General features: G+C 30.8%; 2 pseudogenes; one reads left to right on the top strand and one right to left on the bottom strand.

Moving 5' to 3' along the window:
* Nucleotides 1-859: 859 nt before the first annotated feature.
* On the top strand, nucleotides 860-2,361 carry LOC114132256 (putative nuclease HARBI1; annotated as a pseudogene).
* Nucleotides 2,362-2,568: 207 nt separating this feature from the next.
* Nucleotides 2,569-7,435, bottom strand: LOC126553135 (uncharacterized; annotated as a pseudogene).
* Nucleotides 7,436-17,741: the final 10,306 nt, after the last annotated feature.

The following is a 17,741-nucleotide window of genomic DNA, read 5'->3' as shown; positions in this document are numbered from 1 at the left end:
TAATATACTGCTCTCATAATCATAAGAGAGTATCACGGCAACGGTAAGCAGAATTACTATAATATTATGACTTGAGTAACTCACTGACTGATAAACGTAGAGCCTGAACAATGATAGACCGATGCTTACAATTTACACGGTACATTCGTAAAATCGTATCACAAATTTAGTATGTAATAAGAAATCATTTTACAAAATTTGCATATTAAAGTGGTGCTTTCACAAGATTTTTGAGAATCAAAACAGTCAATGAAAATGTCTAAGTTTTGAACACCGTTAAACCGAATAGTAAATAACAAATTAATCAAAATTCGAATCATATTTTATAGAATTTGCATTTTTAACGGGCAACGAAGTGCACGGGGTCAGCTAGTATATATATAAATAAATAAATAAATAAATCATAGCTATCTTTCCAGCGATTGTGGAGTAAAATTAGAGTCGAAACATTTCTTAGATTCAACGATAGCTAACAAAATCCACCTGTAGATGGATTCTGTAAATCGATAAGACCTGTTATCGACAACTTTCGGTTCGTTAGGCTATCGAAAGGTGTGTTATCGACAATTTGAAAAAAAAAGGGATTCTGTAACTAGGTTTTCGATAGGTTATCGATATTTGTCGTTAGTAAAATCAATAATAGCCGTTATCGAAAGTGGAACTTCGAAACCCCTCGTTATAAAATTAACGACATATTATCTGTTTTATGATCAGCCAATTAATCAAATTAATATATTATATTATTCAGTAAAACTTCGAGTTTCGAGTATTCAAAATTCAAATAAATCAAGTTATATTGGATGTTTTTACTTTTTTAATCGTTTGTTGTATGGGTCTTGTTTATTTGGCTTGGGAACAGATTTTAGAGTTCTTATAATGGAAAGACGTTTAGAAAGGAGAATTTTAAGAGATGGTCAAAATCCTTTTGAGTTACCAAATTACGAGTTCATGGGTTCATTTCGTTTAAACCAACAATTGGTTATAAATATAATTAATTCATTAAGGCCATCATTACAGCATAAAAGAACTTCTGGATTATCTCCAGAAATACAAGTAAGTAAATATTATGTTCAGTACTTATCAAATTTATATCAAATTACTTTAGTAATAAGTTCTAGAAATTAATTTTAAAATTTTATTTAAATACAGATACAAATATATCGATTTAGAAAGTATTTTAAATACATTATTCACTCACATATTTTACAATAGTACCTATTACCTAAATTTAAATATATTTGCTTAGGTATTAGTCTGTCTGTACTTTTATGCACAAGGGAGCTATCAAAAAGGATTAGGTGGTAATAGTATGTTAAATATAAGTCAACCATCAGTCAGTCGATGCATACATGCTGTCACTGATGCTATAAATCAGCGTCTGTTCAGAAAATGGATTAAATTGCCAATGACTGGCGCTGAACGACAAAGGGCTCGAGAAAATTTTGCACATGCTCCTCAACCATTTGAAGGTACAATTGGAGCTATTGATTGTACATATATACATATACTTGCTCCTCCACAACATGAAGAAGCATATGTTAACCATCATGGTAAACATTCACTGAATGTGCAAGCAGTAAGACTACTTTTTTTCAATTTAATAAAGTGGTTTATATAATTATATATTTTTTTCAGATTGTAAATTCCAAACTACAAATTTTGAATATGAATGCAAGATATCCAGGGGCTATAAATGACTCATATATTTAGAGTATGTCACCCGTGCGCCGGGCAATGGAATACCATTATAATAATGGTGAACGCCAAACATGGCTGATAGGTAGGTATTGAGAATATTTAAGAATATTTTTTTTTTAAACTAATACTGCCATATGAACTGTCATTTAAGTGTTGCTTAAAATTATTTACATACTATGTATATGGTTAATACCAAAGTTTGTATTATCATTGATATAATTGTATATTTAAGGAGATGCTGGTTATCCATTGGAACCTTGGCTGATGACTCCACTGCCACATTATCCAGAAGTTACTAGACAGTTTGAGTACACTAAAAAAATTTGTAAAGCCAGGAATGTTGTGGAAAGATTCTTTGGGGTGTTAAAAAGTATGTGGAGATGTTTGTCATATCAGAGAGTACTTATGTATTCACCTGGCATGGCAGGTAAAATTGTCAATGCATGTACTACACTTCATAATATTCGCTTACATTGCAAACTACCTGCTTTTGAAGATTTTGATGTCATTGCTCGAGAAAACAATAGAGTTGAATTACTCGAACATCAACCTGAACCTGAATTTGATCATGAAAGAGCACCTCGAGCAATAGCTCAACGTATACAAAAACAATTAATGTTGGAACAATTTGGAAACTATAGGGATGGAAACAATGATGAATAAAAACACATTACAAATTACAAATGTCGTAATTTTATTTGGTCGCAGACTATAGCAATTATAGCATATAATATATTTAATATCACTTTTACTTAATCTAATTTAGATTAACACATTATAAACATAACTTCTGTAAAACAAAATATCAACTAATACTTAATAGTAATATTTAACATTTTAGGATTGAAAATTGAAATTGTTTTATAATATTTATAATTTATCAATAACTTTTGTATAAATTTCTAATATGAGTTTTTTGTTTTCCAACCTTCTTTTGTCAATATCAGCTATTTTAAAATTTGCTTCTTCTTCTTCTTTTCAGCAATTTTTATTATTTCGTTTATTTCTAGCGTACTGTTATTAAAACTTTCTTTTTCAGGGCCTCCTCCAGTTTCCATGTGTTCTTTACTTTCACTCGCAGGTCCCATTCTATTTTGGTTTTTTCAACCTCCCAAAAACGGCGTAGACATTTTGAGACTCTCTGGTAAACAAATATAATAATATCTCATATAGATACGCATTTACAACCTATATTTACTTTAATATATTCAAATATATGTACATCAGTAGTATGAAAACAATTTTATTAATCTTATTATTTGAAGCTTGTAAGTGGGTAGTTACAATAAAAATAAGTTATCAAAAATGTGTAAGGCATATTTGTACTATCATAATAATTGATTGACTACTTAATTCAGTATGGAACTGACAAACAAATATATTATTTTATATTACACTAAATCAGTAGGTAAAGATTATAATATACCTAACTTACCTAAATAGTATAATTCATATAGGTACATACTTTGTTTGCACCTAAGTGAGTGTTGAAATTAACAGCAATTCTTTCCCAAACTGTGTTTTTATCCCGGTTGCTAATTTGTCCATTTTTTACCTTCGATTATATCCTTTTCTTTTGATATGCATTGTAATATAATTGATTTTTCCTTTTCAAAAATATTAGGAGCACGGACACGTTTATTTTTTTCTGAATTGCTCGTCATTATTTATAATATTTTTATTAAATCAGAAATTCAGAAAACAAAATGAAATAATGTTAATAATTATACAAATTTTAAAATATTACTTTTCGTTATCTCACCAATTTTCATTAATATGAACTTAGTAACACTGATAACAATAGTTATTATCACATAAACTTTTACATAATTATAGAATACATAAATATCGTTTATGCAAAACCAATTTATATGGTACATAAAAATAGTTAAGGGTTACATAAAAGTATTATGGGCCACTTAGCTATTGGTCACATAAGCAATTATATGTCACATAACAACAGGACTATGCATACGGGCATAACACACTTGCTTCAGCATTAATTTTTTTTTTTTTATTTACATTAATTAGTTGCCGATATAACACGTTTTCTTCCCATTTCATTTTATTTGTATTTATAAACATTATTCAAATTACTGCAACCTTGTTTAGGACGAACAAATGTCAGGATTGGCCGAACTGTAGTGATTATTATTATTATTATGAGTACTTATATAAATACCGACAAGCCCATTGTAATATTTTGTTTACGTTACCCGTCGATCCAGACCGACCACTGCGACAACGGATATTTTTGTATCATTAGTTGACCAGTAGAGTACTAGAGTTGTTCATCACCGCCCGTCGAGTTCGGCGGGTGTTTTAAAGTTTTAATAAATATGTTTGTTTTTTTTTTCGGCATTCCTATCTTTTTTTTTTTTATTGAAGTAACCACTCGCACCATCATAATATTATATTTGACAGACTGATGTTACTGGAAATAAAGTTGGGTATTCTTGTCATATGCGGTCTACCGCACACTTACCGTCTACCACACATGCTTTTATACGTCATATCAGTGGCATAGCAAAAAAAATTGGGGCTCCCCCGCAAAAATAAAAAATGGGCCCCAAAAATATTGTTAAACAAAATATAACCCTATAACTAAAGGCCCAAATTTACTGCCAAATTAAGCCAATATTTTCCTGATGAAAATTTATCTCTCGATGAGTCTTTACTTCTACATCGTGGTCGGTTAAAATGGCGACAATATACTAAAAACAAAAAAGCCAAATATGGAATTAAGTTCTACGAACTTTGCTCACATGATGGATATGTTTTAAATATTGATATGTATAAAGATAAAAATACGCCATCAACAGTTATTGAACCTAACCTTGAAGGTTTTACAACAAAAGTTGACAGTATTGTTTTTCATCTGATGAAACCGTATTTAAATAAAGGGCATAGCCTTTATATGGATAATTTTTACAATAGTGTCACATTATCAAATTTATTGTTAGAAAAAAAACTCACTCGACGGGAACATTAAGAAGCAACCGCAAAGGAAATCACAAGGAAGTGACTGCCAAAAAATTAAAACGTGGTGAATATGTATGAAGACAGAATAAAAATGTATATATGTCAAAGTGGAAAGATAAAAGAGACGTGTTCTGTATCACAACTAAAAATCACCCAAAAATTGTATCTACAACAAATAGATATGGTCTCGAAAAAATAAACCAATAGAGATAAAGGACTACAATGATTTTATGAGTGGTATAGATCGTTCAGATCAGATGGTAAGCTATTACTCGTGTCCCAGAAAAACCGCTAGATGGTATAAAAAGGCGCTATTTCATTTGCTCGATGTATCCACCTGGAATTCATATTTTATTTTTAACAAAAAGTTTGGTGTAACAAACGTTATCTTTAAGCAATTCCGCGGTTTATCCATCAAAAATTTAATTGGTCTTCCAATAGAAACTATTGCAGCAGAACTTTTCAAAAACAAAAAAGCAAAAAAGCAGCACCTGAAAATAATCATTACTCAGAAAAAATACCTCCTCCACCAAATTTTAAAAGAGAAATATACTTTAAAAACTGTAAGCAGTGCTATAAGACGAAAATAAGGAAACAAACATCATTCAAAGACAAAAGTTGTGGTAAACCTCTATGCCCTAGTAAATGTTTTGAAGAAAGGCACAAGGATAATATTATATAATATATATTATAATGTATTTTTTTCTCATAAAATGTATAAATCTTTTCAAAAAGTAGTTGCATATATTGTAAACAACTAATTATTAATAATAAAAATATATTCTGACAAGTTATAAAATAGGTTTTGTTATCATTTCAATATTAGTATTTTTGTAAAGCTAAATAAATTATTACTGCTCTAGCAGTAATGACCTATGGCGTAAAAAATGTATACGTGATAGGTCATTACTGCTATAGCAGTACTATAAAAGTGATTCTCTTAGGTAGGTACTTGAATAATATTAAAATGTTAAGTGACCACGAACGTGTTAAATTTTGCTTATTTGCTATATAATGTCGTCTAAACACGCATACAAATGTTGCATTCGCAATTGCCCTAGTAATGGTAAGTAGAAACTTCTATTTAAAAATTATATGAACGTTGTAAACTGATGTACGTATAGTAACCACGTGGTTAACATTCATCATGACTTATTGCTTTTCATACTGCATTGAATGTTTACACTTTCATTACTATTTTAATATTATGCAATTCGAACGAACAATCTTAATCTAGATATAAATTTCCTTGTTTATGGTTGTGTACTTGAGTATACAGTTTTGTTTTGCATCACGATAGAAAACTGTGCGTTCGAATTCCATTGGAAATGGAATATAATACCTTCTATTTTCTAATTGCTTAGTGTAAGAGAATGTTGCACTGTCTGTGCAAAAAGTCCATGCTGTAAATCAAATTTAAGTTTTAATTTTTATATAAGTACATTGTACATATAAATAAAGTTAGGATGTTGATGACTTGCATTTTTTTCCTTGGATTTTATACAATACTATAAGTCATTTTTGCATAATATTTTAGATAAATTTTTGTAGTTTTTGTACAATATGGATGCATTTTTCTCAAACTAAAGATTTTAAAGAAAATTTGTATAACAAAAAAAAATTGTTTTAATATTATAATTGTGGGGTTTTTGGTGTTATACATTGTTAAAACAAGTGATCTAACTCTGATCATACACGCTTTATTTTTAATCGTACATCCGACATCCTAACTATTAATAATATATTTAATATTAATAAATGTTCTCCCAAACAATTAAAACATTTGATAAACAGCCCTTTTGTACTGACAGTGAGGTATTAAAGGTCAATAAGAATGAATAATAAAAGTGTAATTCCATTTTATAGGTATGCAATCTCATCGTTTTCCAAACCCACGTTATTTTTTGGCAAACTTTAACAAATGGGTGAATATTATAGATGCTTATTTGCATAACGTGGACACAAATGAGGTGTATTTAAAAAAACGAGTGTGTTCTGTCCACTTTATCGAAAATGATAGAAGTCCTGGTACAAACCGCTTGAAGTGCAATGTTATACGAACTTTAAATTTGCCAATAATATTATCCAATCCAGGAAAGGAGTCTGGACAGTCAGTTCCTTCGACATAGTCATAACCCATCAAACCCAAGACTTTTTGATCCAAATCAGATAATGGAGGCAGATCTATTCTTTTGTTTCCTGTTCTTACATGAGCTGCTCTTAGTGCTCCTACTTTTTTTGAGGTCTTGGTTTTTAGATCTCTCCATGACTACAAATATTATAACAATGAACACAAATAGAAACAGTATTTTAGAAATTACAATGAACACATTATTTAAAAATTATAGTTGAATAGTATTCTAGCTGTCCTTTTCCATTTAAAAACAACTTGAATATACTATTGAGCAATGGCACAAGCACAAGTAAGTAACACTAAGTTGGCCAAAGTTTTTTAACATAATTTCGTCAAATTTACATGATTTTTTCAAAGACCAAATAATATTTTAGTATGTCTACTTTTAAAAATTACCATAAAAATGTGCGTTTATAAAGGTAAACATAATAATACATAACTAAAAGTAATAAACTCACCTCTTTCCACGACTTGACGTTTTTTGTGGCTTGGTTTGAGGTTTTCATACCATTTAAATTGGCAGATAGTTCTTCCCATGAACCTTGCAATTTATCTTTGGCATTCAGAGTTGTAAATTTTGCCTGTTGCAACTTCTGGATGCTGAGTTAAATAGTCAACCATGAATTCTAACTGCTGAATGTTTCGTCGCTCTTGCCTTTTTTTTTTTTTTGTAGGCGGTCCATTGTAGCTGTATTATACCATTTATTAATATTAATTTAAATATTAAATTAAGTACTTATGTAGTTTCTTTAGTTTTTTTGCGCCTATAACGATAATTTATACATTGAGGTAACTTACTGTTCATCCATAGTAAGTTATCTTTTTGAAACACCAAACAAGAAGACGTAGTAAACGATTTACACTTTACAGTAAAGTAAAAACATCACATTAATACATTATAATTTCGTAATTAATTACAAAAGATAACCGATTCAAAATCATTATCACAAATAGGCGCTGTTGATTGGATATATTAATCAAACGTCTTTGTTTTTGTGATATTTTCGTTAGCAACAATCACACATATTGTATCGAATATTATTCGATACAAAGTTTTACAGAATATGCTTTACGTTATGATGGTTCGATACAAGCTATGAACTTCGATAAGTCGATTTAACAAACTTTTTCGTTAAATCCTTATCGATTTACAGAATCCATCTACTGGGTAGAACTAAAATGGAAGCTATCGTCAAAAATGTACTATGCCCGTTTGCTGTTGAAAAAGCAGTAATACAACTTAAATATCCTACTTCGATTCCCTTTTCTGTATCTACAGATGCTTCAAATAAGGGAAATAGAAAATTTTTTCTATTAGCGGTTAAATTATTTAATTTTGAAGGTGGAGTGAAAGATTATCTTTTAGACTTTTACTAGGAACCGAACGAATCTTCACAATCAATTTTTAACACGATTACTTCCCCAATTGAATCTATAGATGTACAAAATATAACAAAAAATAAATATAGCTTATGGCGCTGATAATGCTTCTGTTAATTATGTAAAAAATTGTTCGGTCTTCGAAAAATTAAAAGATAAAAAATCTAATATAATTAAAGCTAATTGTAACTGTCACGTGATTCATTACGCAGCAAAGCATTCTATGAAAGTTATAAAATACGATGTAGAAACGTTAGTATTAAAAGTATTTAATGAGTTTTCTATGAGTTCAAAAAGAGTAGAGGAACTTAAAGAATGTTTCGAATTTGTAAAGCAGGACTTTCATAATGTATTGCGACATATTCCAGTGATATGGCTTAGTTTGTTTAATGCCGTGGACCGATTAATTTTAAATTGGAATGCAATTAAAACTTATTTTATAAAAAATGGAAAAAATGAATGTGATAAAATCATACGGAAATTTATTGGAGACCAGAAAAATGAACTTTCTGAATAGTTAACTTTAAGTGAATGTTACATTTGGTTTGTTCATTATGTGTTGTCTATTTTTCAAAAACATATTTTAATATTAGAAAAAAATAATTTAAACGCTCCAGAAGTCTATGATGTAATGTTAAGTTTAAGATCTCAAATTTTAAATCGTAAAAATGATAATTTTTTTTTGGGATTACAGTAACGATTACCCAATCTTACTAGCAAAGAAAGCGATATATTTAAATCTGATGCTCTAAATACTTATAAACGTGGATTAGAATACCTCGAAAAATGGTTTGATTATGAAAATTCTCCATTTAAATTGTTTTCGTGTTTGAAATTAATTGAATTACCTAAATTAATAGATTTACTTGACTTGGCAAAATTAATTAAGGTCCATGTCAATGGAGATGAATTGTATGAAGAGCTTAATTTTATAAAATTAATATCAAATGATATCCTAAATAACACAGAACTCACTAGTTCGGAAAAATGGGTAAAATTTTTCCGATCATCTACTGCACAATTATAAAATATTAAATAAATCGTGCAGTATGTATTTTCGGTGCCGTGTTAGCCACATGGACAGTTTGTGGACAGACGAGCGCAATCGTTTAAGAGTTGATACTGTTAAAGCTGAATTAATTATAAGAAATAACTTAACATATAATTGTTTGGAGTTTTTTGAAGAAATACAAAATGAAAAACATTTATTAAACGCCGTGAAAAATACCGCTAAATATACATTTAAAAGTTTAAAATTTACTTTACTACTTTATTTAATTATTTTATCATAATGTAATATTAATATTATTTTAAAACTAACTATGTAATATATCATTCAATTTATTAATTATACTAATATCAAATCAATTTATCAATTATACTTATATCAAATAAAAATTTACTGAAATTATGACCTTTACGATTTATGATTTTTTTTACTTAAACTTGGACCGTTATTTTCCAAATTAAAAGTTGGCAACCCTAAATTTTCAATGCACTTGGTATTTTTTGAATAACATATTTTTTATATTGGAACAAATTAATTTTATGTATTGTTATAAAAACCTACAAATGTTATTTTGATTTTGGATTTGAATGGCACTTTTCACTACAATGTAATCAAAAATGGGGTTGTCTGGTAACTAAGTGAGGAAGCAAATTTAAGATTAAAAAAGATAAAATCAAGTTATGAAAGTGAATCATCTTTATGCAAGTTGCAGGTATGTTTGTTGTATTAGTAGGTATAGCCAGCAGAATATCAGTTTTTTTCTGGGCTACATGTGATACATAAATAAAAGAGCAAAATAAAATATTATCTAATAATTTAAATTAATAATATCATAAATACCTACTAACTAATTTTTAGTACCAAAGCAAGTATAAGAATGTTTATTTTATGTTTATTTTACTCAATCATTGGTCCATTACAGATGTCCATACTTTTTAAAGTTAATATATTACATTCCACCTTCTTTATAATTCCTTTTAACCTTCTATAATTTGAAATAAACACAATTATTAAATGTGTTGTGAATATTTATTTAAATTTTTCATTTCCTGTTTACTTATATTACTTAAATATTATATAAAAGTTATGGTAGACATACATAATCAAAACGAATTAATTTTAATTTTCAGATAGATTATCAAAAACTTTTAATTCAAGGTTTGATAACCAATCATGCAGAAGAAAATGAGCTATTTAAATTAAAAAAAGAAAAACTTTTACTACAAATAATAAATTAAAAAATCATAATCAAATTAATATGTAAACTAATTTTATTATTATTTCATAGATTTTTTAAAATTCATTCAATATTTAAAGAATATTAACATTTGGTACCATATATTTTTTTTAACCTTAAAATAGATTAATTTATTATATACTTTATTATTTTATATTATAATAAAACATAAGTTCTAAGTCAAATGTCTTATTCTTACTTATTTCTCTAAATTTATTTAATAACTACTATATTTTTATTTAGTTAAATAACCTTAATATTTTTATCAATAAGTGCTACTAATAATAAATATTTTAGTTAAGTGAAATGCCTAACGATGTAAGCTCTCCTAGTAGCTGCACCAATAATCTCTAAATTTTCATCATTCAGAAATGATTTACTTCTTCATCAGTTTCATCGTCAACAGCAAATTCTGGTAATCTAAGTTTTAAACTTATGTTGTATAGAACAGCACAAGCTACAATTATTAAAACTATTGTGTTTGGTGAATTTGCTAAACCTCTCCTTAGACATGGAAATTTTCTTTTCCATACACCAAACACTCGCTCTACAATATTTCGGGTTTTGATATGTGCTTTATTATAATTTTTCTCTGCATTTGTTACTGGATTAAGTAAAGGTGTAAATATGTAAGGTTTGCATGCATATCCTAAAGAGAGGTATTAATTATTTAATTTTCTTATTATGGTTATTATTATTTTTTATTATTTATTTATTATTATTACCATTGTCTCCCAGAAGTATAAGATTATGATTATTGTTAGAATATACAGCACATGCATGACTGGCATTAAAGATAAAGGTATCATGGTAACTTCCTGGCCATCTACCTAGAAATCATGTATTTCCATCAATGGACCACAAACTAACTATAATATTTTTGGATTGAATAAATAAATATGATATTATTAATATATTGTTTAGGTACTTGAACATTCAAAGAAAACCATCCTTTACGATTTCTGAATACTTCACCATTAATACCACCTGGATTTTGTATTCTTATATGAGTACAATCAATATATCCTCCTACACCTGGCATTCCAGTTAGGTATTTCAAAAAACTGTTGTCTAATGACTGCCCATTCGGCTTTAGTTTGGGGAAACTTTACATGATCCCTAAAACGATTAGCAATCTGATGGGAAACTCTTTTAATAATTCTAGATACAGTGCTCTGGTTAATGCCTCTCAAGTCTCCACAAACCGTCTACAAATTAAAAGAAACATGTCTTAAATAAGTTATTAAATTTGTACAAATTAAATTTAGGTAGGTATTTTACTTGAAAGTTCGCTGTTGCATAAAAACGCAATGTTGTCTATAACTGTAGAATGGGAGGTATAGGCAGTCCTCGATTATTGTTATAGTGAATACCTAATAAATCTACTAACTGGTCCATAACAATCAGTATTGGAAATCGATAACGTTTCAAAATGTATTGTCATTGTATTTTTCAAACGAATCTTCCATACAACGAATATACTTTCTTGGAATTTGTTCAACATCAAATTCGTCGAAATATTCATAAACCATTTCCACATAATTAACAAAGTTATTAAAATCGTCCATATCTACTACTATATTTTTATAATACAACTATTTAAAACTTATATTTTGAGCACAAAAAATATTGATAGCAGGTAAAAAATAACAAATTTATGTATCACTTAAGAATTATGGGGCGGAATTTGAGCTCATAACTTTATGTGTTTTTTTAGAGCCTATGTAACACATAAATATAACTATGTAAGAGAAAATTGTTAAATAAAATTATGTGTCACATAAATATGCTTTATGTGACACATAGAATGACTATGCATACGGGCCTTAGACCTTAATCCACATTTTCATTTTGTCCGGACCAATAATAGTCTCAAATGGACGTTGTGTTACCTGAAACCCATCTATATCACCAATAACGTATATGTCGTGTTTCAAAACTTAATGTACTACATACGGACCTCGGAACTTAGGGATTAATTTCTTGTTACAACCTACGGTAACGTCCACGTTAGTGATCATCACTTAATCATTCTCTTTGTAAATCGTCGGAGTCTTTCGTTTTGAATTATATTGAGCTGCGTACCCTCCTGTGCCTTGTCTATACATTCGACAGCTATTACTCTCGCTTCATCTAGGTCTACAGAACTCGTATTTACTTCATTATCTAATATTAGTCGTATTTCGTCGTTTACTATACCGACCTGGTTTACTCCAAATAAAAGTCAAGTGGCACTCGGGGACTGCCGCGATAAAGCTATTGCAGTATTGCATATAACACGAAATAAGAAGTTAATACAATTTAATAAAAAGAAAAATAATAATTATTAATATAATATTATAAAATATAGGTATAATATAATATATATATTATTATATTATTATATTTTATTATTAAACTGTATATCGTCGGTGAAACTGCAACACCGTATATCTCAAGATTTGATTGACAAAATGCATTTGTTTTGTTGGTAGATAACAGTGAATAATATTAAACTAAAATAATAAATAAATGATAACGATTATTATTATTATTATTTATTTTCCCCGTTTTTGTAACATTACGATGATAACGGGTAACGGTCACGCTTTTTCGTTACGAAAAATATATTTTCAGTCACCATGCCTGCGATAAAAGCTATGCAATAGCTTAAAAAAAAAAAAACGATAACGCAGCATGTCTCATACACTGTGTAATTTTATCATATCCACTATCCAGATATAAATATAATAAAAATGTATATTATAATATAATATAAACCGTATAATTATTAATTAATTATAGGTACATTATTATTACTTGGAAATATATCTGCAAACAATAGCCGCCGACAGCCGACCTTTTATCGCAGATAGCACGGTATGACAATAGATACGGGTCGCCGCGCGGTTGACAGGAGGGGTATTACGGGATTTCGCAGGTAGTGGTCACGCTTTTTCGTTACGAAAAATTTTTTTTCAGTCACCACACCAGGCCTGCGATAAAAGCTATGCAATAGCTTAATAAAACGCTTGGACTTTGACCGGTCGACCTATGTATGGTATTATTAATTGCAAACTCAACTACATTTAATACTCGATCCCATTTATTTGTAGGTTCAGATAATTTTGCTAACATGGGTACAACAGATTAATTGACAATCTCCACTTGGCCGTTGGCCCTAGGTGTTCCTGCAGCAACTAATACTAAGCTTACAGATTCGTTCTCTAGAAATTGTTTAAATGCTGCGGACGTAAATAACGTACCACGATCACTAATTATTTTCCGCGGCTTCGAATATGTTTAAAAATAATTACGCAAATGTTTTATTAGTTATTACTTCTTCCGTTTTTGTACTACGACAGGGATATAATTTAACCAATTTTGTGAATGCGTCAATCACGACGAAAATAAACTTGTTTTTGTTTCCTGTTTTTTCCAGAGGACCCAGGTGATCTACGTGTATTATTAACAACGGTTTATCTCCTTTCGGGATACAATTTAGAAAACCTTTTTTTACACTGGGAACCGTGAACTCGATACATTTTAAACAGTTATTTAATATAATTACGTACTTTCGTTTTCATGTCCGGAAACCTGTATACACGCGAAAAGTTTTCGATAACCATCGATAAGCCAACATGGGCCATATCGTCGTGGCACGTACGTATGACATTTGACTCTATAGACAGTGGTACATAAAATCTTTTATTTTTATTTTCTATCCTGTACACCAATCCATTACGTAATTCAAAAAATTTACTATCTTTCGTTAATAACTCGTCCCTAATTTTAGATACTAATGTCATCGTCTGTATTTTGCCTAAGGGTGAGCACCTGTTTAAATGAATTAGACTCTAAAACTAAAATAGCATGCCACCTACTGAATGCGTCTACGTGCTGCATATTTTTGTTTGGGCGGTGAAAAATGTTAAAATCATAGTTTCGTAAAAATAACACCCATCTGGAAAATCGTGGGCTTATTTCTTTCTTAATCAAAGTGAGACGAAAACTATCACAATCAGTCATGACCTTGAACGTTATGTCGGCTAAATAAACATGGAAACGTTTAATAGCGTATACTACGGCGAGACATTCTGATTCGAATATGAAATTTGGACTCGCTCGGGGACGTGCGTTGACTAAAATAGAATACTGGTTTTAATATGTTATCTTTCTGTTTTTGGAATAATATTGCACCAATCTTTGACGAGCTTGCGTCGCAATGTAACTCCGTTTCTATGTCGGGTGAATAAATAGCCAATACTGATGACTCGATCAGTGTTGTACACAAAAATCTAAAAATATTTTGTTCCTTATCTCCGAACATAAAATGTGTATTTTTTTTTTTTTTACGAGATCGTAAAGTAGCTTAGGGACTGTCGAGAAATTAGGAATAAAACGGCAAAAATAGCTGGTTAACCCTAAAAAATGTCTTACTTGTTTTTGGTTTTTTGGAATAGAATAGGTGAACATTGCCTCAATGTGTCTTGAACTGGGACGTACGCCATGTTCATTAATTAGATACTCGAGGTACTCGACCTCTTTAAAACCGAAAAAACATTTATCCAACCGAAATTGTAAGTTAAGTTTCGTCGCGAGGCAGAAAACTTCTTTTAATGTTTCGAGGTGTTCGTTATAATTTTGGGTTACAATCATCATATCATCTAGGTATACTAAAGGTAGCCCCGACGGAGTAACTCATGAAAAACAAACTGAATAATTTCGACCAAATACTCTAAATGAGTTGGTTAAACCGAACGGAATTTTTACGTATTCGTATTGTCCTAACGGTGTTACGAACGACGTATAAGGGATAAATTTTTCACACATACGCATATGATGGAATCCATTCTTTAAATCTAATAATATAAATATTTTTTTCCATGTAGTTAATCCAACTGATCGTCCATTAGGGGTGTCGGAAAATTATCTCTTAATGTTATTTTATTAAGCGCTCTATAGTTTATACACAACCTATTGTCTCCAGATTTCTTTTAACCAATACGATCGGGCTGCTATATGCACTATTACTCAGTATTATTACTCTTTCGGATAACAGCTCGTCTAAAATAACACGCAACTTATTTTGTTCATTGTATGACAGGCGTCTAGGGCGAAAAGAAATGGGTTGATCGTGCTTTAAAATAATTTTCATATCAAAATCTACATTACTATATTCGTTGTTATACACTTCAATAAACTTATTTTTTATTTCCAAGTCCAAATCCGGATTTATGTTCAACAAACAATTATTGCTGTCGTTTTCGTCTTGACTATAATTAATACATAATATTTCGTCAAAATTATTGTCAACTTCTTTCATAATAATATTAACTTTTTCATTCATAAATTCAATTTTAAAACCGGGTTTAGACAGGAGATCCCTACCTAGAATAGCATCATAAGACATTGTACTATTCGGTAAAATATAAAATATAAAATCTATGACATTATTATTGATTATTACATTAGTTTCAAAAATCCCCAATATATTTAACTTAGCCCCGTTAATTCCGTAGAAATTACTATCACATGCTGGTTTAATTACAACATAATTATTTGGAATAAACTCACATTTCAGAAGGCTTATAGGACTACCTATGTCGATTATAGCATTGAACTCGATCTCACAAACTTCATGTTCGGCAACAGGAACGTCAAAGTGGCATTGTACTTCGTACGGCTTCGGATGGTCGACGGATGGTACATCATTGTCTGCGATGTCGATATTCATTAGTCCTGACTTATTTTCTGTCGATGCAATGGAACTCTGTCTTGTTCGTCCTGTACAACTTCCTATTTGGTGTGACGTTGAACTGCACTTACAACAGGCCCCTTTTTCTCTCTTTGGCTTAGATGAAATATGTTTTATAGAGCCACAATTAAAACACGATCGGACTGTTGGGTTTCCTTCGTAATCTGTTGTTTTTTTGTATTTTATTTCTTCGTTGGTAAAGACGATGGTGTATCATACTGCTGTCGTGGTACAGGTTTACGTACACTGCTGTCTTAAAAGTTCGCTGACAGTTGGCGAAAACGAGTCGCACGTGATGTATCTAAACGTTCATGCTCGACCATATCGTTCAAAGGGTCGTCTTTGTCTTGATGATCACGGCCCAATAAATACATACTTAGATCCTTCGAGAATAGACCTTCCAAAACTTGTATTTTTGATTCGTAAAAACATAGGCCAACTCGTTTGCACAGGTAAACTTTCTCATGAAAATATTCACGTATATTCTCGTTTCGTTGTTGGACGCGACGCACAGTGGTCCAAAATGAAAGTTTGGCGCGTCAAAATTAATAGGTTGTATGCGCCCAACACTATGGGCCGAAGGACCACTCGGTACTGACCGAGAACAATGTAGGCCAAAAATCGGCCAACTCCGGTTCTAAACGCCGGTTAAGTGGCGTGTAGGCAACCAAATAGATTCGCGCCTTATATATTGAAGGTAGGCAATATATGTGCTTGTCGACAACACGGCGGAACTGGAGAGAAATATATGTATGTGAGAAAACAAGGGAAGTAGGATGATACAATTTATTTATTTAGGGCTGAGGGGCCCTGTGGTCGATCCGGTCTGGTGCAATGACCACAGGGGGGAACTATCAATGGGGCAACTTAAAAACTACTTATAACTAAGGCAGGTGGTGGCGGACTGATGACTGGTTGGCTGGTGACGGGTACAACTGGACGACCGGGGCGGCCTCTCACACAACCCACAGTGGGTGCTGGCGGTCTTACGCGGTGACGCTCTCAGTGGTGGTACTGCCGCGGTGGTAAAGTCGCGTCGCACAGTACTCGGAGGACGCTGGCTTTGGTAAATGAATGGATGAGGGGGTGATATGGTGAAGAAACTTACGAAGTGGGTCGTGGTATGAGGGTGTTTATTTGAGTCTTCACAGTGAAGACAGTCCGTGAGTGAAAAATCACGGAAGAATAATAATAATTGTAAAGTACGTTATTGCGCTCAATGCGACTAACAAAACAACAAGAAACGAAAAACGTACATAAAAGGTACGAAAAAAAAACAATAATAATAATACAAAAAAAGGGCGTTGGCCGCAGAGTACGAAAAACAATAATAATAATGATGAATTAATAAGAGATAACATATGATAATGTACAAACGGCAAAGCTGACCAATAATTAAATAATATAATAGGAACACAAAGAGAATGAATATAATATAGATAGTATAATAATATTGAGATAATTTTTAATGAACACGTAGAAGACGGAGTGGAGTATGGAGAGGAAAAAACAATTAAGACGGTGTCATCGTCGAGCATAAGCGATAAGCACTATGTTTGGCGCG

The sequence above is a fragment of the Aphis gossypii genome, unplaced genomic scaffold (genome assembly GCF_020184175.1).
Source record: "Aphis gossypii isolate Hap1 unplaced genomic scaffold, ASM2018417v2 Contig00071, whole genome shotgun sequence".
Lineage (NCBI taxonomy): Eukaryota > Metazoa > Arthropoda > Insecta > Hemiptera > Aphididae > Aphis > Aphis gossypii.
Note: the sequence above shows the minus strand (reverse complement) of the source record. Positions and strands in the feature narration are given on the sequence as shown.